Source organism: Bactrocera latifrons, unplaced genomic scaffold (assembly GCF_001853355.1).
Source record: "Bactrocera latifrons isolate USDA-ARS-PBARC rearing strain unplaced genomic scaffold, ASM185335v1 scaffold_437, whole genome shotgun sequence".
Taxonomy (NCBI): Eukaryota; Metazoa; Arthropoda; class Insecta; order Diptera; family Tephritidae; genus Bactrocera; species Bactrocera latifrons.
In genome coordinates, this window is record NW_017537087.1 from 124,775 (window position 1) to 149,399 (window position 24,625).

The following is a 24,625-nucleotide window of genomic DNA, read 5'->3' on the forward strand; positions in this document are numbered from 1 at the left end:
TATTTATGAATATTTGCATTAAAAATCAATAAATCACTCATCAATACTTCATCAGCAAATATTGTAAATATTATATATGCGTTTATTATTTCATATTTCTTGTAGTTAATGCCTTTTTATTGCGGTCTTGATTGTTAGCCTCAACGACAGGTACTTTGTCTGACATATTGGCAAACAAATGTTCATTATTTAGTAACAAATAATTAATAGAATAGGTGAAATAAAGTTTTCAACGCTTGTGAATGTACTCATTGCTATCAATAAATCTAAATGTGGTTTCGATTGCGTCGTTAAGCGCATAGGCGCAGACGCAACCCACATATTTAGTACAAAGAGAGCTGCGCGCAGCCACAAACGCGCCTGCCAGTTCATTGTCATTGCGTAAATTATCAAGGCGTGAAATGTTATACGCAAACTCAATATCGGTGCGAATAAGTCGATTTAGCTAATAAATAAATAAATGTGCTTTTTAATCAAAGTGGATTTTTATGCAAGCAAAACACGAGCGGCCTGAGAAACTGCACCCAACACAGGCATTTTTTGTATTTCTTTTCTTCTCGGTATGAGGGTAAATATTTGTGCATGGATTTTTTCTTATTTTGTTGACATATTTTTATATATTTTTTCAGTGCCAAGCTCTTATGTTGCCATTCTTCTATATGCGCCAGACAGTTAAGTTTCTAGTTTTCGACACATTTGTTGTTGTTGTTGAGTTTTGTTAGTGCGTGCCGCTTTATAGCCTATAATTTTCCACTCTTATGTTCTAAATGTCTCGCTAATGGCTTAGCAGGCCTGCTGCAAAAGCTGCAATTTTATCGCCGCTACGACGTTGTTTCGCGACAATTAAAATCTGAAAACTATAATAAATTGATCGTAAAGATCGGTCGTAAATCTGCCCACTTTGCGCGCCTACAAAGAGAGGACCATAGAATTTTTGCTTGTGTTTTACGATTTTTCTATTAATGAGCGCAGTTGTGAAAGTATTGAAAGTGGGTTTGGAAATTCATTGTTTAAATGTGTCACAATATCAAGTTTTTTATTGGTTGAGTAGGAGAAATATTAGAAGTAGTTTTCCGCTTCTGATTAACGTCATTTCAATTTATACAGATCTTTTGTAAATGTACTTGTTTATGGCACAATAAAACGCATAGAAAGCATACATAGAATACGAAACGAACACCATTTTTAATTATTTAGAAAAACATTGCCAGGAAATTAGCCAAAAAATCTCTATATCCTTAAACAAGAAAAAGTCAAATAAAAAATCCAAATCTCCACTTGCTAGAGAAGAAAGGGGGAACAAAGTTCGTCTGAAGTCTATTGGTCAGGTGACAGAACTTGGATCTATGGTACATTTAAAAATAGTACATACGATATCAAACCTCATAAATTTTGTTCAAGAAAATTATTACTTTCTCTAGAAAAAATCTGGCGATTGCTAGTGGAGATCAGAAAATCAAATGACGAAGTCATCGTCAATTTGAAGAATATTAGAAATCGCCGCTTCACAAGTCACCACACAAACCAAATCTCAGTTTATAGAAGATACCTTAGCGTTATGATCGATCGAGACTCAGTTTCAAGGCGCACATTAAAAAGCCTATGGTAAGGAGCTACAGTGACTGCGCTCCTGTTGAGAATCTCTGTTAGCTAAAATGAGCCAGTCAATACTTATGTACGCAGCTCCGATGTGGGGTATGAATAAGTGCCTAAAGACAGACGAACTCAAAAAGGAGACAAATACATATCTCGATAAGTGGCACAAGTAATGGAATGCGGCAGATAGAGAAAGATGGACATATAAACAAATTAAGAATGTGCCGGCCTTGATTGACAGACAACACGACACGAGACGGACTTCTACTTAATGCAGTTCTTATCGAACCATGGCGGTTTCATGGAATATCTGCACAAATTTGGTCACGATGACGAAATACAATGTTTCAGCAATAAGTCCAGCTTAGTTATTTGAGTCTGCCTGGAAATGGTTCCTAAAGAGGTGTACTCCAGCGGATAATATGAATCAGATATGCTACCCGTTTCAATGTATGGTATGACAAAAAAAAAAAAAAAAAAAAAAAAAAAAAAAAAAAAAAAAAAAAAAAAAAAAAAAAAAAAAAAAAAAAAAAAAAAAAATACTATACAATGGCTTACTAAATGTTCCAAACTTTATCACGATTGTTCTATAAAATCTTAAGAGTTGATCAGTAAGGGTATTCAGAAACCATACCTCAGAACAAATATTCATTAGCTTTTGTCTATGTCATTAGTCACAACAGATAGGAAGCTTAAAGGATTATATACATATATTATAGTGTAATAAAATGATAGTACTCGGATGTTTTTTTGTAAGAATTAATCTCAATAAAATATACTTTGAGAATTTTTTTGACAAACTGAAGTGTTAAAATTTTAATCTAACACAAACGATGCGCTTGCTTTAAATTCTACATTATCCATCCTTGAGACATACTGGACCAAATTATTTAAGTCAGAGTAGGCGAGAGCAAGAAAGTCTCATTTCCATTTATAAAAGAGTTGATCAAAGTCTGCCGGTTATAACTGCAGAAATAGTAATGAAGACTGATCACTGTTGCGAGATAACTCTTTTGCCATGAATAAACCATCATCAAACGAGACAACAAAATCTTGTTTTAAGGAAAGTCCGAACGTTATCTAATAGACGAACAACTATCAAATTGATTAGATTGTACAACAGACAATAATAAGTTTTCAATGAGAAATCCATAAAAAAGAGAATACGCTTAGAAGACTTATGAAACAGATAATTTCAAGGCAAAACTACTAAAATATGATATCAAATCAAATTATTATAATAAAGTTGTGTAATAGAAATACCATGGTTGCTTAATGTCACAAAAATTTAATACTGACTTGGTACCATAAAAATCCAGTTTTATTGTCCTGACATCTTTTCGTGCGGTTATTTGACACACTTTGTTTGCGCAACCAAAATATAAGGACATTCACGAGTTTAAGATAAATATAGAAGCGGAAATCAACGCAATAAACCCCTAAATATGCAATGAAAAATAATGGAAAACTCAGAAAAAATAACTTCCATAGTAATTGTTGCAAGAGACCAAATAAAATAAATATCAACTAAAAAAGTGAATTATTTTTTTCGGAATTGAGACAATTATGCACTTTTAAGTGCGATTTTAAAGATATTCGCTTAAAATATTGGGGCTAAATGAAATTTACGAGGACATAACGAATTTAAATGGTTACATTGGTTTACTTTAATTTATTTATCAAATTCTACAGCCCTCTAGAATATTGTCTTAAATTTTCTAGTTGATCCGAGTAATAGTTTCAGAGATATAGTATTGACAACTTGTGCGCTCGGGTCCATCTATGCTAAGTGCGCCGTCTTTAAACGCATTTTAATCGAAACTGTGTTTTTGAAGTTGGTTAGCAAAATTTCTCGAGAACTAGTCAACCGATCTTAATGAAATTTTACACAGGTCTTTGACACAAAATTCTTAAAGACTTGGATGAAGGACTCATTTTCATTTCATTTGTAAAAAACCTCTGTCAAAAATTCAATTTTCAGTTTTTTTCTTCATCCATGTTCTAAGTTAAGATTTTAACTAAAACGCCTATTTTTCACTTTAGATGTTCCTGTAACGAGTTATCCTGCCAACGCTAGTGCCTCTTTTTTCCGAGGCGACGCCAGAAATGATGTCGCAATGGCTGAGTTTAAAATATTTTCGTCCAAAAATTTCAGAATTTCTTTGTTAATAATGCATGTTTGGAACAATAAACAAATTCTAATAAAATATTCCATTTTTTATTTGAGAAAAAAATTGTTGGAAAAAAGGCTGTTTTTACCCGAGGAAACTCAAGTGAACCCCTTAAGGATATTCGATTAAAGTATTAAGAATTGTAAGAAAATGGTAGTGCCACTTCTTTTGCACTCCGTAGTTGAGGCTAATCAAAATTTCTTACACATAAAGGTATTTTTACGAAGTTCATACACAACGAATTTAAATTGGCTGGATTTGCTCTATACTCGTATTCCTCTTCTTACACAGGTGCTTTTGTACTACAACTTTTTCAAGGTATTTCAATGTGACTCAATTTATCAATAAGTAAATAGGAATTTATCTTTAAAATTGCGCCCTTTTCAATTACATTTCATTTAGTATAAGAATTAAACTAAATTCCGTCATAAATTCTATTGAGCCTTTAAATCTACACTAATTCTAATCAACCTGTCACGCTTGTTTATCTTATATTTGAAAGATGTCGCCATAGTAACAACTTTCGATTTCATTTATGTAAACAAGATTTATGTGTGCGAATGTATAGTAAGTGTAGTAAGATGTAAATTAATGAAGACTTTAAATATAAAATTAAACTCGTTTTTCAACTCACCTTTTGGTTCTTATATCACAGAATCGTTGTATGAATGAAGTTAAGACGTTTCTTTGTTAGCTTGTAATTAGTTGTAAGTTGTAATGTGATGCCACCTTGGTGCGTTTGGTAAATTATTTGATTTTTGTATTAAAACTCATCACTTTGCACAACAGATTAAATGATTTTAATTAATATTATATTATTTACTGATTTTATTAAGGTTTTTTATTGCACCTATGTGAGTGATTAATGGAGGAGAAAGAAATTTTTAGGGGATTTCAATATGCGTGCTTGAAAAAAAAATACTAAAACACTGGATTACAATCTCTTTAGTGGGGAAAAGAAATGGAATATTGTTAATTGGTTAACCTTAAGGGTATTATTATTTATTATTTTTATATTTTGAAATTGTTGAATAAACGATACTTCAAAAAACGGTGTGAAGAAACGATTTTTCAGCCGCTAATATTTACATATTGCTTAAAAGTGTGTCGAAGATAGCAGATGTTGCGGTTAAAGCGGTTATTAATATTCGTTGATATATATTTATATATTCTTTTTTTCAAATTATACGCGCACGCTTCGTTGACAACTTGAAAATGTATCGATATCGTAGTTATGCTGTCGTCACTTATTTGTTGGTTTGTGTGTGTTGTAGTGCATTGTAGTTTTACTGAAACGAAATGGAAAAAACAACATAATTTGAAATTATTTGCAATTTAAATTCCACTTTATATATTGTGACGAAAAAGTACCCGAAATTGTAAATAAAACTCAAAATAGAGAATTATGTATCAATATTTACTTTGTTGCCTTCAAGGTAGTCCCCACCAGATGTAATACATTTATGGCAACGATTTTTCCAGTCCTGGAAACAGTTTTCATATGCCAAGTTGTTATGGCCTTCAGCTCCTTTAGCGGATTTTGTTTATCTCTTCGAACAAGAAAACATTTCACGGAGCCAAATCTGGAGAATACTGTGGTTTATCGATAGCATTCATTGCGTTTCTGGCTTCGAATTTTGTCAAAATCGAACTCTTTTTGAAAAAAAAAAAATCAGTTTTATTGAGACGAGTCGAGCAAGAACGGGTTTCATATCCAAATTATCCATTAAAAGCATTCGAACGGAGTCGCGAGAGATATCGACCTCTCTTGCCATCTCTCTGATACTTGATTGGCGATTTTCAACCACAATAACATTCACTTTTTTATATTTTCATTAGTTGAAGAGGTCGAAGGTCATCCAGAACGAAGCATGTCTTCAACGATCTCTCGACTGTCTTTGAAGGCTTTGTAAAAAAAATCATTTTTTTTTTTAATACCATTTACCTGAGGATTTTTATTACAATTTCAGGATACTTTTTTGTCACAATATATATAAAAACTTTAAAAACAAAAATACAAGAATATAAATATATAAAAAAATATAAATTCAAATTCTTTTAGAAACATGCACGCGCTCGCACAAGGCACAAGGCGCGAATACATGTTTCGGTTGTACAAAAACAAAAAAAAATAAACATTTTACTTAAGCTCAAACTTAACACGTTTGTGCTGCCAAATATAGCAAATCAGCAATTAGCTGCTCACGCAATAACAATGGCTATAGAAAAGATTAATTGAAAGCAAAAGTCCATGTGGCTGGTGAATGGTGAACTGTCAATGGGGCGATTGACATTTCTGGGTGTAGCCTGAACACTCTCTTTTTGCACTTTAAAATGCCCGCATACTTGCGATGTTGTTGGCCTTTTGTTTAGAACAAAATAGTGATAAATACATGCATATGCGCGAGTATGTGTGTGTTATTTAAGTTGCAACACAACTCCGCTTAAAGCTATTATTCAATAATGATCTAAAAAAAGGTATTTAACAAATGGTAATTATGTGGCAAACTATATAAAATAAGTTCAAACAAAATCCAGTTAATTCATATTAAAGAACAAGTTTCAATGTTTTTTCTTCCACTTTGTTCTATACATTTTGTTTCCCACTGCGTAACACACCCATTTGGTGGACCACATACACGCTCTTACATACATACATACATACATACATATTGCCAGTAATGCTAATGATCTTTTGCCTGTAATTTTGTTAGGTATTCAAGCAATTTCAAGTACTACGTTTACAGGAAATAAAATGTAAAAGTAACGGTTAATCACTACTGGTATTTGCACTATTATAGCAACATTTAAATAATGCTTAGTCATAATCGTATGAAGTGAATCTGAGACCGAAATTATCGGTAGTTAAATGTGAAATTACAGTCGTCTATGCCTCTGGGGCAAACAACAATAAATTAGCTCGTAATTTATCATACTAGGTAACAGCGACTGTTTAATTGGAAAAGCGTGGGGTTTCGAGCTGTGTTAGCACATACAACAGCTTGAGTGGAATCGGTAGTTTGAAAAAATATGACTTCCATCGTTTAATTTGTAAGACAGCTATATGCTATAGCTCACTACGATGATCGAATTTGTTAATAGGAAGTCGAAAAAGTCTTTTCGTATTTTGTTAATAGATGTCGTTTCAGTCGTATATCTCCAGTGCTACCAATCACATTGTGTCATACCATATAGTGTTGGAAAGGTGATAGCTTCATTTAGCCAAAAAAAAAACTAAGTTCGGGAAAGTCAAAAAAAGTTACAGCTGTTCAAAAATTAGTGAAAATAATGAAGAAATTCGCTATATTTAGAAAATTCTGTTCGTGCAGCACAACAATAGATCGCTCGCTTCCGTTCTGGATATTTTACACTTATGAATATATATGAGTTTTACACTGGTGAAATAATGTCCCTAGCGAAAAAATGGCAAAAAGCGGCCAATCGCAATTGCACATATTTGTTTATTTATTTGATTAGAAATACGAAAAGACTTTCTCGACTACCCAATATTTACTTAAGCTTTTCAATATAATAGCAGCATTAACAACCTTTAAATATGTATACGAAAAAATCTTGTTGAGGAAAAAATATACATTTCGTGTAGACTAGTGTTTTATGTATATGAAAGTATATTAAACAACATTGCCGCATTATTAAATGTGCTTAACTTTAATACTCCGATTAATAGCCACATATGAATGCAACAAACATATTACGCATGCGCAAGCTACTTATGACAAGTATAATATAATTAGTAAGTTAACAGTATAGACGTAACCAGATATGCGGTAGTTTGAAAAAAATAAGCGATTATATGTTAATTAAAGTTCATACATGTTCCATATTACTAGTTTATGTATGTTATATTCCCGCTAGGGGGAGTTATCTAACAAGTAATTCGCGCTTAATGGTTGTGTGGGAACATTTTATCATGAAAAGTGTTCTCAAACGAAACCTGGAATTTACAGAAATTGTCTTCGATTCGCCAAGTGTTACTCTCGAGCTATACGAAACAAACTATAAGCTTAAATAAACACGCAGCACTTATGGAGCAACCCCGCTCTAATATATTGTGACAAAAAAGTACCTAATTGTTAATAAAACGCAAGATATTTAAGTATTCATCAATATTATACAAAGTATTCCCCATCAGATAAAAAACACTTATGCCAACGATTTTTCCAGATCGCAATTTCAGGCAATTTCAGTGTGGGGAACAAGAAAAAATCATACGATGATTGTTGAATTGTTTGCATGTTAAACCTATAAGCTGATGTCTCAAATCTCAAATCAATCTTTCTCGGGACGAGTCTAACAAGAACGCATCAAACTCAAAATATCTACCAAAATCGTGGTGTCCAGCTCCGTTATTAATGGAATGGGTACAGTTCGGTGCTCCCCTGTCTTCAGGGTGTTTTACTACCGGATAGCTGGACATCGCGAGTCTGGCCAGCGCTAGGCTGTTATTGGTTCATGCGCTGACACAAGACTTTTTTTACCCAAAATCGGTTCTAAAATATCTGCAGTTGTGCAGCTTCTAACAGATCATTGCTTGCATTAATCAAGCAAGGTGGAATCATCACAAGACTTCCTTCTTTATTTTCTTACATTTGCGATTTTAAGGCTTAAACGCGTGGCAGCTCATACTTTTTGATATCCCTCCGATGGGGTGGGAATATAAATTAATCGCCTAAACAAATTTGTACTGACCACAAAGCACTTTTGCGCCTTATAAAATCAAATAAAAGAGTTCTTTTTTCCAAGTGCGAACACTGGAACAGTCATCTAACTTAGCTTAAACAGCAGATATTTGCTGAAAACAATGATGACACAGGAAACTAAAAATGCATTTTCTAGCAATATAATAAACTATTTTTTTATTTCTACGGAGTTTTTAAGCAAATCTTCTTCAGTATCGCACTCTTAAATCTATCAAAAGGGGTCGGAAGATCCTTTGAAGAGAATTTCATGCTAAAGAGCAACAAATGATCGCAGCTAATAACTATAATGTTTGAATTAAGAAGATTTCACCTGGTACAAGTTTAAATAGTCGAATAATAATCCAAGTTTAAAACCTAGAGAGAAAGCAGACCGATTACTCAACCTAGTTTTGAAATTATATTATTTAGTTAAACAGCTTATTACTGTAGTTAATTGTCACMGAAATGACTCAAGATTATTACAAAATTCTTGAAAATATTTCATTTCCAAACTCAAAAAAAAAGAAAAAAAAAACAACAAAATCAAATGCACGGTTAGTGATAATTTTATTAACAATTTCCCTAAGTTACTTAAAAACGTTCTTCAGTACTGCCTTTTTTACGACTTTCCCCGTGGATAAAAAAAAATAATAATAATAAAAAAGAGTGTTAATCTATAAAGTAGAATCTTACTTTTAGAGGTATATACTACAGAAATATACAAAAAAAATATATTCGGGGTATTCGCTTGCTCTTGCAAAACCCTTGCACGGTGCAAGAATTGCACATATTTCCTCTTGGTGCACCGGCACAAGAAAAAACACATGCAGAAAATTATTTGCAATGGCTGTAAAATATGTCAGACCAAAACCCATGTATATTTGGGTGCAATGTCACGCAAAAATATAATTGCAACCCCGTTTTAGCTGTCATTTTACATAAAGACATATTACGTCGTTAAATCGTTGAGGAAGGTAAGTTTTAAATATATTTTATAATTTCTACTTAAATTATAAAGATTTGTTACAGTTTTTTTTGTTAAAAATGTATACAGAAAGTGTGCCAATTCACAATAGCCATCATTCACAATAAATTGATCGAATCAGCCGTTCATGTATCAGTAGATTATTCAGTGGGTGCTCTCGTGCCCTTGTATATTTCGGTATAGGATTTTTGCAATCTGCAATCTTGCAAGAGCAAGCGAATACCCCTATTGATTTTCATGAAATTTTGAAGTAAATGAGCCTCTTAGAAACAATATTAATTTTTCAATGAAGCAAATGTTAAACAATTTTAAACAGAAAGCTAAAATTTGATATTATTTTTTGTTGAACAAAAATTTTAATTAAGCTAATTAAATTCTTATATGTGAAAATTTAATTAACAAAAAAAGTTCCTAACAATTTGATATTAATCCTTATAGCTCATTACCAATTGCAACTCATCGCAGCTGTTTTGGTGCAGAACAGAGCCGATTTGAGTGATTGTCAAGCACACTTCTGATGACACAGCATTATCGTTAATAACATTGAGACTTCTTGAACACAACAATCGTACAATCAACAAAGTCAACAAATCCTCTTCAACATTTGCGAAATTTCGCATAAATAAACATAACGCTCAAGCAAACAATCATATCTTGCCATATGTATAGCAGAGCATCTATTGCGATATTTAGCTGGGAATCAGTTCAAGTCAACAACAGATTATAAAAATGTGTAATTTCTACTTCAGCAACAACACAGACAATCGCTCTGCACAAACAAGTCGGTATAGCGTTATGGGTGTAAGACTTCAAAGAGAACACGGTGTGACCAAAAGACAAAAAAACAAGCAAAACAACTTTAAGAGCACAATCAGCCGCCACAGCAGTAAAAGTGGCAAATAATAAATAAAAGCACACTTTTTTGGCAGACACTTGATGTTGACTGTATCAGTTGCCGCTAACACCGTAATGACTGTTGTCACTGCAAGTGAGCTTACGCTGGTGCTGTCGATGTGTTAATGTTGATGTTGCAGCAAGTTGCAAGAAATTTTCTGAATGTCATAAATTGTTGTAAGTAAACCAAAAAACGTAAAATAACGCCAGACAACGCTTACTGAGACATTAAATTGTGTGTCATTGTGCGCATGCGCACCTTCTTTTTCATAGCTGCGGCTTTGTGTTTCTATTTATTTATACCGGCTGACACGCTTGCTACGGACAACAATAAGAGTATACCCACAATATATAGGGTATATACATTAGAGTAGACCCTCTAAGTTGAAAACGTTTTGACAAAAGAAGATTGTTTTACTTTTTGCGTTCCTCATTGACTTTAACATTATGACCGGCTTCATAGAAGATAATAAGCCGAACTATTCTACATACAGTTTATGCACAAGATGACGGATTGAATCAGTCGGGACTTGTTCGATATTCTACTCGGATTACCAACTCTGCTAGACAGTAAACCGAATATTGGACGTAGAGCGTGATGCGACCCTCGATTTGCAATTATTGTTCCGGAGTAAGTCAGTCGATTAAGAAAAATCAGATCAAAGTATAAATCAGGAAACATTCATTAAACAGACCAACTTCGAAAATTGTATTAGTATTGCTTCATTGAAAACCCTATGGTAATAAAAATGTAAAAAAAATCTCAGAAAAACTGAGGAAATATTGCAGATATCAAACATGTTTAATTTTTAATGATTTTGTAGGGAAATTTCTAAAAATTTAAAAACTTTTCTTTCGTACACATCCTAGTGATCGTTTGCGTGTGATATTGCAGCATGAATGCTGATAATTGTTATTACAACTATTTTGCGCAATAGTAGCAAAGAAGCTTCACTATGGCTCATTGAATGTGACAGATCAGCTGCTCAAATTGGCGCCAATCAAGTTCTTGTTTATTATTGTTTTACTTGCGCTTAAAATTTTTGGCATGTGTGTCATCTGTTGCAATATTTGCCAACCTTGAAATTTTATAGCGATAGTTTTAGGGAAAGAAAACGAATTGAGTGGAAAAGTTTCCTCTTAATATTTTTTTGTTTACAGCTATTTTGTTTAAATATATATGGCATTTAACCCAGGTGTTTAAAAAAACATGATTTTATAAATTTTATCTTTGGCGACCTCCGAATAGTCGAATTCCTCACTCAAACGCGGGCAAAAAATAGTAAATATTTTTCAATTAAATTTCGCGGGAAACCCATTTTTCTTGGTTAATACGACTGTCAGTGAAATCTATGTCAAATGTCATATCAAAATAATCATTAGTGTTTAGTGCACGCTTGTCTCTCGTATATAAAGTGCATTCGGCGATTTTTACGATGAGTGAAATTACTCAACAAAGAAGTTCCCTTAAAAATTTAGGCGGGATTAAATGTCTGGTGCCGAATCGTTCAGAATGTTGGAAAAGAACTTCCGTGATAATTTTTTGTCGGAAGCAAGTTTTTTCAATAGGTACAAACTATTCAATAAGGGCCAAGAAGTCATTGTCGACGAATCACCTATACGATGGTCATCAACATCAAATGATGAACAGATCAACACATCAATAAAATAAAAGAATTGGTGAATTGACGATTAACAGTCAGAGAAAATAATGACATCGTTGGAACATCGAACTTGAGTTTTCACCAAAATTGCAACCAATATCGTATCGCAACCTCCGAATTCGTCTGACTTAGATCCGTGTAACTTTTTCTTAATAAAAGCAAAAGCGTTTATATTTTTTACTTCTTCCAAAATGAATGAGTCTGCAAAACTTCACACAGTCATTTTTTGTACATTGCTTGCAAGCACTCATCCAGACGCACTACCGGTCCGTTAGTTGGGCTGTCAGTTGCAATTTTTACTGGTCAATTACATTTGGAAACTCGCCGCTGCGGATGTAGGAAATTTGAAGTGACAATTTTTTTGCTGTCAACGACAAATGTTTTTCCAGTGAATGCATGTAAAATGTATGTACATTACAAATAATTAAAATGTATGTCGCGTTGATGACTTTTGTTGCAACAACATGTGTTCACTTTTGTCTTGAACGCAGTTGCAGTTGCTGTCACCTATAATTACTAATTTTTTTTAACGCCAGCACACATTTGCCGTTTGTCAAATTGCATCTATTGCATTTATTGCAAAAGCGTACAAAAAACGCAAATGAAGTTGACATAGTGAGTCGAATGTTTTTAAGATATAAATACATATACATATGTATGTATATACTATACAATTATATAGAAACATAGTAGCGAGAGCAAAGCATTTTGATAGTGCTACTAAAAGTAAATTTGGACCAAGACTTGTATACGCAGCAACTTGCTGCGGATCCAAATAATATAACCAACTATTCCTGGCATTTCAATGGAATTTGAAGATCAAGAACCCAATCGGTGAGCGCACTGTTCGAAAACGTTTGAAAAAAGGAGCTTTTAGGACAGTTAAAGCTAAAGGCGTGCCGTATATATTGAAGGGAAACAAGCTTAAAAGACTGGCCCTTGTAAAAGTCTATCTGCACAAGCCAAAGGAGTTCTAGAGAAGTGTTCTATGGACAGATGAAAGCTCCTTTGAGTATAACTCATCACAAAACAAGTTTTTTATAATATTGCCAAAGATGGTAAGGCAAAAAAAACTATCTGTTTGTCAAAAAAGTGAGCCATGACCGAGGCTCTGTCATGTTTTAGGGATTTGTGGCGTATAATGAACTAGGTGACTTGGTTTTTGTCGTTGGCTCAATGAGCCAAGGTGAATATTTGATGATTCAAAAGGATAATACCTTTATTTCTGAACATCGACTTATTGAAAAGGTCTGGTCTCTTTTGAAACGCAAAAGAACAGTTTCGTTAAATAAAAGCAGAGAAAAAACAAATTCTGAGATCACTTCCTCTGGGAAGGGGTGTCTCCAGAGATCATTTCCAATCATTTCCTTCAAAAAGTTAAGGAAGCTAAAGAAGGATATACATATTGTTATCTATATAGGGCTGTATGTAAAAAATCTTATATTTCGGAAAAAATCTATAACTATCAACTCTTGACTTAGACCATTCGAACAAAAAATGAATGTCGAATGCTTTCGCAACACCTTTTAATATAACATTTTGCCAACAGCTAAGTTTACCCGACTTTGTCATAGTAAGTTATAAGAATATCCTATTGCATTCGAACTTAGTATTAGTTATTGGCACTTTTTACAGTCTAGAAAGCAAAAATATATTAAGACTATCACACCTAACTAAAAGATATATATTTATACAACAACAACAATTACTCTCTAATAAAATTTAATTTTCAGTTTCCTGGGACAATTTCAACAATGAAATATTTTCTTAATATATCACAGTGCCGGACGCCCGTAGAAGCACTTGATTTGTGCAATAACATTTTTTTTATCGAAGACATCACTGCCACCCAGCTGCCTGAGGGCGGTCTAACCCAACAGTGTCACCAAATCTGGAATAAATGTTATTCGCGCTAATAATCAATCAACGCCTACTCTTTCATACTACTCTACAGCCAAGTACTCATCAAAGGTGATGGAATGCGAAGAGCAATGAGTAGAATAACTTCTAGAATTGTTGTCGTTGACGTAAGCACGTTCTTGCTAAACGCCCTAGTTGAACAAAAATTGCGGTGTAATTTATTGCGCGCCGCTCCAATCAAAGCGCATGCGTGTTTGGCCTTTTAAGTGATAATGATTGCACTGATTTTAATGATCACATTAAGCTAGGGACTGCATAGGTGTTACTTTCGCCCAGATAATTGCAAAAAGCGCTCACGTTCCGAGACCGATCAATCGCCTTACAATGATTTTCAATTAAAATTGCAAATGTAACGGACAGGCATCAACGACGCCCGCACTACTGACATTTCTGCTTGTCCGGGTGCCAGCCTACCTGCACCTTCGCGGTTGCCACATTCGGCGCGTGTGCAAATATACATATGTATATACAATTGTAATAATGTGTTCTACGTTATTTGGGGTTTGGGGCACGGTTGGCTGACAGCATCGGCAGCGCTGTTGTATTATTTGCCGTGCCTGCCTCCGTGTCAGCCTGACTTAAGCAATTAAAATAGTGTTGATTGCATTGCTGACGTTAGTTAGTCGAAAAAAAAATAAAAGCAACAACATTTCATCGATGTGCCGGTAATTTTTAATTTTAACGATTACTCAGTAGTTACATAAAATCATCTGTAAAGCAAGTGCGGTGCAAAGGTTCAGGCATTTAGAGAACTACTGTGCTGATGTTGTTATATTTTTAATACATAATTCTGTCATGGTTCATTATTATTTGTGCACTTGCTAATAGGTGATATACATATATTCAATATTTTTAACACAATGATTTTTATAGTTTTAATTTCAGAACAAAAGACTTAAGAAACAAACTTGGAGGAATAATGTCAGTTAATTGTAACAAATAACAGGTATAAATACATATTATTGCGTGTAAGCGAGAAAATTAACATTTAGATAATAGCATACGTTCGTAGCAATATTGGAAGATAAATATGGATATATCAAATTTGAAGTTGAAACAAAATAGTGGAAGAATTTTAAAGAAGCTTTTTCACGGATATGTTTGTTAGGCTTATTGCCTCCCGAGCGTCGAGCGACGGATTTTAGAAAAAACAACTTTTTCATATAATAATTTGAGTTTGATCGTTAAGTTTATATGACAACTATATACCACAGTGCTTCCATATCGGTGGTTCCAAAAAATGAAATCAATATTTCAAAAATTGAGTGACTATTTCGCATATATATATAGACAGCAGGCAGACAGACGGATACGGTTATATCGAATAACGTTTTATTCTGAAGTAGCGCATTCAAAAATGTCCCTCGAGAAATTAAGTCATAAGTAAAAAATCAATTTATCCAGTTTTTTCTCCTAAATTGGAATATATTTCCAGAATTTCGAAACGGGGCTTACTGAAAATATTACTAAAGTTCCGACGTTTGCGAGCCAAATTCACCGACGAGGCATATTTCTGGCACAATGCGTTTGCAAAGAAGCAAAATTGCCGCATTTGATTCGAAGGGCGACCTGAAGAAAAACAAGAATTGCCATTTTGTTCAGAAAAAAAACAACGGTTTTGTGTCCATATATCTTCAATAATGAAGTCGGTAAGAACGTAAACGTCAATGACGATCGCGCCATGATAACCGACTTATTTATGCCTGAATTGAAGCCCGTTATCTCGGCAACACTAGGTTTTAACAAGAGGGCGCCACTTCCCACACATCGCATTAATCAAAAGATTCATGGAAAGAACACTTCAGGGAACAGATAATTTTAAGTTTTGGGCCAATCGATTGGTCACCATTAGACTTTTTCCTGTGAGCATATGTAAAGTCTAAATAAAGTCCATGGAAAAAATTCCACTTCGATTCAGGACTTGGAGCAATACGTTATATTATTCGTCAGTAACTAGTAGAAAGGCTCGAACGAGTCATCGAAAGTTGAACTGAACGGATGGACCATTTGAGACGTAGCCGCGGCCAACATTTGAAAGGTATTATCTTCATGAAATTAATGCCAAAAAAAGTTTTTTTTTTTCGAATGATAATAAACATACCTTATTTAAGTTCAAAGTTTTTATGTTTTTTATTTAAAAAAGTAGAGAACCTCGAAATGGATCACCCCTTAAAAGAAGTTCTATCGAAATAACGCCAGTATTCTTGATAGAAAATATGTTTTTTTTTTTGTTTGAAGATCCAACGTTGATCCCATAAATCATATTAGTTTGATTAAAATCGGAAAAAATTTTACGCCAGCGAAATAGGATAAGGCACATTATGCCCATATTTCTGATTTCTTACTAACTACTTATCACAATTAATAATAACTTAATATCTTCAGAAAAGCTTTTCGAAATGGGTCTTCATATTATGGAAGAGTTTCATAGGTATCTGTGACTAAACATTGTCTATTCTGTGGCCTTCGATTAAAAATACAAAACCCAACTCAAATGTTATAATAAAAAAAAATCCACATTTAACCCACTTACAAGTTTTTCTATGAAGAAGCAATGTTAGCAACAACAGTAGCGCTTTATAAAAAATGACCATTGGTATGCCTCATATTTTCCATATGGATGTGTACATTTACATTTAAATTATCTGCATACTTGATACAAATTTTTACAACATAAAAAAGATATACATATTATACTCATATGTTAATTGCGAAGTGAAATTCAACAGCCGAATAAAAAAAAAAAATTTATAATTCTATCTTTTCACTTTTTCTCATCAAATGGAAATTGTTTTATTTCCCACACATTTAAAATTCATTTTCAAAACTTAGTAATATAATTTTATAAGTCCACACATATGCATACACATAGTTTGTCTTAAAACAAATTTTATTGCCTGAACTCCCATATCATTAGCAGCTGACTTATACCACTTAGCTCTTCATTACTTATGATAAATGACTGGACTAACTTAACTAGACGTGGCTAAGTATAGTAATTATTGCACTTTACTTTAGTACAAAGACGCCGGCTTCAACTCGTCTAAAGCAGAATGTTATTGATGCTTTCAGACAGATGGGAGCCAGATGCATTTACAATTACTGCTGAAATATTATAAGAGTAGTAAAAGTAGTAAAGAGGTTTATTGCAGTCAAGTCATTCGTGTCAGTCCCTTTTAAATGTTTACTAATTTGTGTGCTAGTAAAAGAGTCATCATAATTTTTGAAATATATTTGGAAGTTTTAGATCTATTAAAGGTATATGTTCATAAAAACACTTAACTTTATGTGATAGAAGGAGTGCTCTGGATTCCATTAATTTTTTTTTTTTTTGTATTTTTTTCTCTAAAGTAATAAAAATTATTTTAGCAGTTTTTTGACACAAACTCTTACCATTAAATTTATTTTTCAGAAACGTTGTGTATGGATAAACTTTTCCGAACTTAACTTGAGGTACTGGCCAGACAAGTATTTACTTAGCTTTTTTAACTAAGGTACACTGTTATGTCCTAAAACATTATTCAATTGATAGAATACGTAAATAAAAATTTTCCCTATCCAATCAGCAGTAATCCAACAACGAGTCGAAATTACTAAAATTTACTAACGAAATTCAGAGTAAGTGGTCTCAACTTTAAGACTGCTACGTCCAATTTATGATCGTCATAATCATCCTGTCAGATCAACATTTGAGGGTCTAGTGGAAAAATTTAAGTCCACAGAAACGGTACAAAATGTTTTCGTGGCAGTGAGACAAAGAAGTGCACGTAGTGTCGAGAATTTGGGAATCTCTGTGATGTCATTGTGTCGAATTTTGCGAAAAGATCTTGATCATTAAAATATCAAATTGACGCAAAAACTGACGCAGCTTGACCACCAGATTCACCATTGACTATTACTTCTTCTATCATGATCAAGACTGGCATGTTTCTGTGAATGGAATATTTTTCGCCAGACCTTGATACGGACATAATGTGGTTCTAACAGAACGGCGCCACAAGCCACACATCGAATGTCACAATCAATTTATTGAAAACCAAGTTTGGTGAACGTGTCATCTCACGAAATAGCCAACCAATCGGCCGCATCGGTCGCGATTTGAAGCCGTTAGACTATTTCCTGTGCGCCTACGTCAAGTCTATGGTCTACGCCAAGAAGCCAGCATCGATTGATGAACTTCGTACGAATATCGAATATGAAATTGCAGCAATATCGGCCTATTTATGCTTGAAATTAGCGAAAATTGGGTTCAGCGTCTGGACTGCTGGAAGTGTGCCCATGATACACATGCAAAATAAATCGAATTCAAACATAATAATGACATCGAAAGTACTTTCACAAGAATAAAGAATTTGTAGCGCTCTTATCGAAAAATCTGTTATATATGAATGATCAGCATAACGAACTGACTCGATTTAGCCATGTCCAGGCCGTTAGTCTGTATATATTTGTGATATCTATCGATCGAAAATTTTGTAAGGTATATGTCCTGTTGTAGCCAAACATCTGCTCACTTATTAGAATCGAAGAGGATGTAGGTGTCATACAAACTGACAGAACAAAATTATTATTCATGTAGATGAAGCGCTCGAATTTTATTTTGTTTCAGATACCACGAGGGCAAAAAATCACCGTCGCCCAAAACGACCCAAATAACAAAGTTAATACCGAAAACTAGATCAGTAACCACCAATTACATATACATATAAAAAAGCCTGAATGTAAGACATTGGATTTCTTGTTTTTTTTTTTTTTTTGTACTCCAAAACACTTTTTAACAACACTTTTTCGAAGGCTCTTGAGTGGACTAACCTCTTAACCACATTTGTTTTTTTTCTGCCAATTACTAATAGAAATTACAGTAATCTGTAAGAATTCATTGCAATTCAAAATGTTAAAAGCGAACTTACATATTAATTACACATACATTATATTGTTCAATACATAGATTATAAAAATAAACCCATATGTGTAGTACAGATATGAATATTTATATATAAATGCAGTTAAACTGTGAATGCTTGGTGAACGGAAATCGTTATATGTTGCAATTTCCTCGGCGCTGCATTATAGGCAGGCATAACATCAGCATGTTGCATGTCATATTCCCACAATAAACTCAAGTCTTAACGGTAAAAATAGCGAAAAAACACAATAGCTGTATATATAGCTTCAACAGCTGGAGAAAAAAAGTTGAGGCAAACCGGTGTGAAAATCAATATAACGACTACAAAGGCCAAATACTAGACAAACTAACCGGAAAAAATGGCCCAATAGCCGAAAGAACAATAAACACATACACACATATGTACATTTAGCTAACATGAGCGATTGTACCGCTGAAGGGGTGCAAGTGTATGGCTTGAAAATATTGCATGTCAATTCATTGAATGAAAATCAAAGCCGAAATAATTCCACTTGAGCGCTTTGACTAGTCAAGCGTGTAAAGAAAAAAAATTTAAAAAAATTTTGCTAATATGTGATTGGGTTGCATTTAGCTACAATTTCAATACACATATATACCTATAGGGACGTACGTCGGTTTAATTTGTATAATGAGGAAAATTGCAGGGGCTTTGAGGGTATAGAAAGTGAGAATAATGAACAACCAATTGCTCTCAGTCAAGTGCAACGTGCCTTAGCTAAGCCAATAACACCAACAACTTTTGAACACTTTCAAATCAATGTACTTATAATAATAAGAAATTAAAATTTTAGTTTTTAGTTTCAATACAATATTGCTATACAAAGCAGGTCAGATTCTCCCAAAAAAAAAAAATATATATTATATATTATAACAAAGGTTGCATCGAAGCTATGATATAATGGTCTTCAGAAATACAAAAGACTCCTTTCAAGAACTTGATTTTGATCGTTCAATTTGTATGGCAGCAGAATAATTCATGTCATATATCTTAAAGATATCACGTGAAATTAAAAAATTTCCCAATAATCAAGTTCATTCCGATAGTTCAGTTTTTAATGTAGTCATATGCTACAGTGATCCAATCTGAAAAATTTCTTAGGAGTAAAGAAAGCCTTTAGATAATAATTTTACCGAAATTTCGTGAAGAACCCCTATCAAATGAAAAAGCTTCCCATACAAACGCCTTTTTCAGATAGTATTAGGAAATTAGGAATATTAAGGGATCGTCTCAGTGTGACCCCCCGAAACATCACTGAATTTCGTGTGTTTCGTTAATAGTGGAATAAATTGTTGAAATGATAATTGAAAAACGGTCCTGTACGATGTCCACGATTGCGGCCGTAATTTTGATCTAAAACAAACATTTTAAAAAGATTATTAATCTGTACCAAGGTTGCTATCGCGCTATGGAAACTTTTTGTTTTTTTGGAATTTGACAAATTGACCTTTGTTTCGACAGTTTTTGCTTAGAAAAAAAATTAGGAAGATTTCTTCTTGGTGAATGGAGTCATGTGTAGAAGTTCACGCAAGTGAGGAAAGTTTTCTGATCGTCATTCAAGTGGGAGTGGCCAGAAACGATTCTTTTACATATGACTCAAGCAGCTCACGACTTCCGGTCCTTGACCAAGTATCCTCTGGGTAGCCTAAGAACATCCGTTTGAAGGTGAGCTAAAGTGAGAAGGCGAAACATTCCCTGCATAGGGTTGTGCGCTGGGTTTGGGACCCGCCACGTAAAAAAACCACACCAATGACAACGCAACAACAGCCTTGGATGAGAGACCCCACTTTTGATTAGGAAGATTTAGAGAAAAAAATAAAAGCTTGCATAGTGCGATAGCGAATGATCTTCAATGACCAAAGCTGGTTTAGATGTCATAACAGTTGTGGAGCAGGGTATCCCAGAAGAACCGAATGTGTCATTCGGCAACGCACGCAACAATTGGAGCTGTGCCCATCCACTTAATGAATAATTTGCCGAGTTACAAAATCGAGATGGCCGCTGATACCGATTTTCAAGAGAATTTTGTTCAACGGTGAAGCTCAGTTTTGGTCGAATGGTTACGTAAACAAAGAAAATTGTCGCATTTGGAGTGATGATAAACCAATCTTAAAGAAAAAAAGTAATTATTTGGTGTGATCTATGGATAGAGTAAATCAAAGATCCATGTTCTTTTAAGAAGTTATATATACGCAAATTTGAAAAGGCGTTTCAGAGTGCTTGGAAGTACAAGGCCAAACTTTATAAGCATTTTTCTCAAAATAGTGTTTTCAAAATACTCAACATTACTCAGAAACGACTAATCGGTTTGGTCACAATGTAACACGGACTTCTTAAATATATTTTTGAGTGATTAATCGAAAATTTTTTCTCACCGATAAATATTTTTTATATACAATATAAACAAAACCGAAATTTTCGTCTAAAAACGATTATTTGGTCCAAAATTGAAATTCTAGAAATTTGCTTCTAACTGTATATAAACCCATAAAATGAAGCCGGCCATAATATTATTGTCAATAAATAATGGCTTGTTCCTGTCTGAATTGGAAGGTGTTGATAATGATGACATTTGTTTGGAAAAAGGCGGCGCTGCATGCCATAAACTCAACGAAATAAGCAAATTATTGAAGGAAACTTTTGGTGATCCCCAAGATAGTGTGATTTAACACGGCTGGCCTTTTCTTTCTGTAAGATTATGTGAAGTAGCTGCAAACAGTGGTTGAAAATTGGCGATTTATTCGAGTCAGCGGAGGTGGTTTCTTGCCCAAAGTAATTTTTAAAACATAATTGCAAACTCGTATCTTTATAGTAAAGCCAAATTCTTTACCATAACATTAAATTTTATGCGTTATATTTTTTCCTGAGAAGCACATGTCTAGAAAAATACCCTCCAGCTTTCTCACTATCAAATTTATAATTTTGAAGTCAGACGTTAGAGATTGATCGAAACCAGAAATTAGTTGAATTTAAAAACAATAGAAACGCATTTTGAATAAACTATTCGAATCAACATAACGAAGAATTAAATCTTTGAGCAAAATAAACTTAAACACGTTTCTTTTTACATGGTAAAAATTGCCAGACAAACTCTTCATGTCCCAAACAAAAAGTTATCAAAACCTTCACACAAATATAAAAAAGTTTGTGCCAATCTAGGAAATAGATATCTTCTAAGTTATGCTTGAAGTACAATTCGGGTCAGATTTGACAATTATGTGTCTGTATACTAAAAGTTTTTATGAACGCCCTAACCAATTCGTAAAAATTGAAAGAAAAATTGTTATACCTTCTTATAAAGTACTGAATGAATAACAAGTTACTATTTTTTGATCCATACAAGATCAGTTCAATACACTGTAAATACCATTAACAAGCAATGAGCTGTACACCTGGCCACGGATGTGCACTTGAGCTACCGTTTTACGATTTGTAAACCGCGAAACTCTAAAAGCAACACACAACACAATCACCGCCAAATTCGGATAACTGTAAATTACTTAAGAGCCTCTAGCCTGAAAGTCATTGTGGTAAAAGTGAACAAACGGTATTGCACAATATTAAATAGGAAGACGCGAAATGGGAAACATTGTAACGTAGTAAAAATTAGAGAAAGAAAGAAACAGGACATTTGTGCATAACATAAACAAAAACTGAATGACTGCTCGAAAAGTCGTGTGGCAAGTGGAATCGTAAACGGCATTCACTGAATTGTTCAATACCAGAAACGGCTGGCTACCGCTAAATACTTGAGAGTCCTCTTCGCTCGCTCTTAGCTATGAACAAGATGATGACGGCGATGTGATAAAAATGCTTTTGAACTCTGTTGTAAGTATGTATTTGAGTATGATCATATATGTTTGCGGGGAAGCCCGAAGCCTGTTGTATTTTTGTAACCTTTTAATGGTAATGTTAATTCACTTTTTTATTACCGTTGATTACTAAGCTATATTGTTGTTATTATTGTTAGTCTTCTGCTTTACAAATTGTTTATGGTTTATGAGCTAAATGCACAATTGAATAAAGGAATAGGATGTTTTCGTAATTTTATTAGTATGTATGTCTGCTCGAGGAAATGTTGATGGTTAAGTGTTTGCTTCGGGCTGTGTAGCTGTCGGCGGAAATAACTGACACATTTGAATGAAAATTTAGAAAGCTTAAAGAGTTAATGAATACATGTTTTTTGTAATGGTACATTTTGCCTACTGTTAAGCACAGGGACACCACACTTGACCATTAAATGTACAGTTATATGCAGAGGAGCCCTTAAATTATAAGAAAGGATAAGTCACTATTTTTGGAGTATTATGTATTACGAATTAGAAAATTATGTTAAGGTAGCCGACGATGGTAGAACTATACACCGATCGCCGCATCAAATAAGGTTTTAATTTAATTCGACAATACAGTATTTTTCTGGTGAATTCTGGCATATTAAATATATTTAATTTTAACCAAAACTTACGGGTCGTGGCTTAAGGGGTTATATAGTGTAGTAGAAAAGTCTTTTCTAATCAAACTTCAACTCTTTTTTCTCGCTAGACATTATTCCATCAGTGTAAAACTTTTTTGGTTACTCGGCGAGTGATTTTCACAGACTTCTCTTGAAGACAATTTTACTTAATTAATAGAGTTTTGCATTGACCTAACAAATGGTAGTCCGATGGTGCAGGTCAGGACTATATGGTGGATGCATTAAAACTTCCCAGCCAAGTTCTCCCAGCTTTTGTCGAGTCATCAAATATGTGTGTGGGCCAGCGTTGTTCTGATGGAATACGAAGCCATTGCTGTTGATCAGTTCTGGCCGTTTTTTCGATTGCTTGCTTCAATCTCATCAATTGTTGACTGTAAAATGTAGAACCAATTGTTCGACCAGCCTGGAGGAGCTCTTATTGGATGATTCCTTTCCAATCGCACCAAACATTTAGCATAACTTTTCGAGGCCTCAATCATGGCTTTCCAACCATTTGCTTCACCATGCTTGAACCAGTATCTTTTTCACATTATTGTCCAATTTTCTTCTCTTGAAATGTTTCGATTTCATTTCATTGCTTCAAAAAATTGCAGATGTTACTTCGATCCATTAAATATTTCACCACAATTCATGTGGTACACAAACATCGAGCTTCATTTTGTAGCCAATCTTTTTTAAATTATTCAAAACCGTTTGATGATGAATGTTAAGTTCCTAAACGATGTCACGGCTGCTTGTGTGATTTCAACGAATTTTCACATCGAATTTTCCAGAACGGAAGCGAGCGAACCATTGTTGTGCTACACGAACTGATAAATCGTCTCCGTAAACTTCACAAATTTCATTGATGGCTTGCGTGGCATTCTTCCCTTTTTTATACAAAAATTTCAAAATATAGCTAATTTCTTCATTATTTTTACTCATTTGTGAACAGCTGTAACTTTTTTGTTTTAACTTCCCCGAATTTAATTAAATGAAGCTCAAAATCTCTCCTTTATGGTATAACGCAATGTGATTAATAGCACTGTAAATACACGATTGCAACGACATCTATTGACAAAATACGAAAAGTTTACGTTTTCAACTACCCAATACACATTATAACCTTAAAAAAACGAGTGTTTAAGAATATTTTCCGAAAATTTGAAGCTCACACGGCACGACACGGTTTCGGGAATATGAGCGCATTTGTAACAATTTTTTTAACTGAGTGTTCACAGATCCGCCTGCTTGTCAGAAACGAAAATTTTTACTAGTCCTTCGATCATTCATAAATTATAATAATATTGTTTTTTT

The 24,625-nt window shown here is 33.8% G+C and overlaps 1 protein-coding gene across 5 annotated transcripts in view; it reads right to left on the bottom strand.

Annotated features, from left to right (window-relative positions):
* The window catches only part of LOC108972892, a 98,450-nt gene that overhangs the window by 37,979 nt on the left and 35,846 nt on the right, over positions 1-24,625 (bottom strand). For 3 of the 5 annotated variants that reach the window (XR_001993678.1, XR_001993677.1, XM_018939780.1), the window contains exon 2: positions 4,402-5,056. The gene's annotated coding sequence lies outside the window, so the exon portion shown is untranslated. The remainder of the gene's footprint in view (positions 1-4,401; positions 5,057-24,625) is intronic. The other 2 variants (XM_018939781.1, XM_018939782.1) reach the window with 2 other exon arrangements.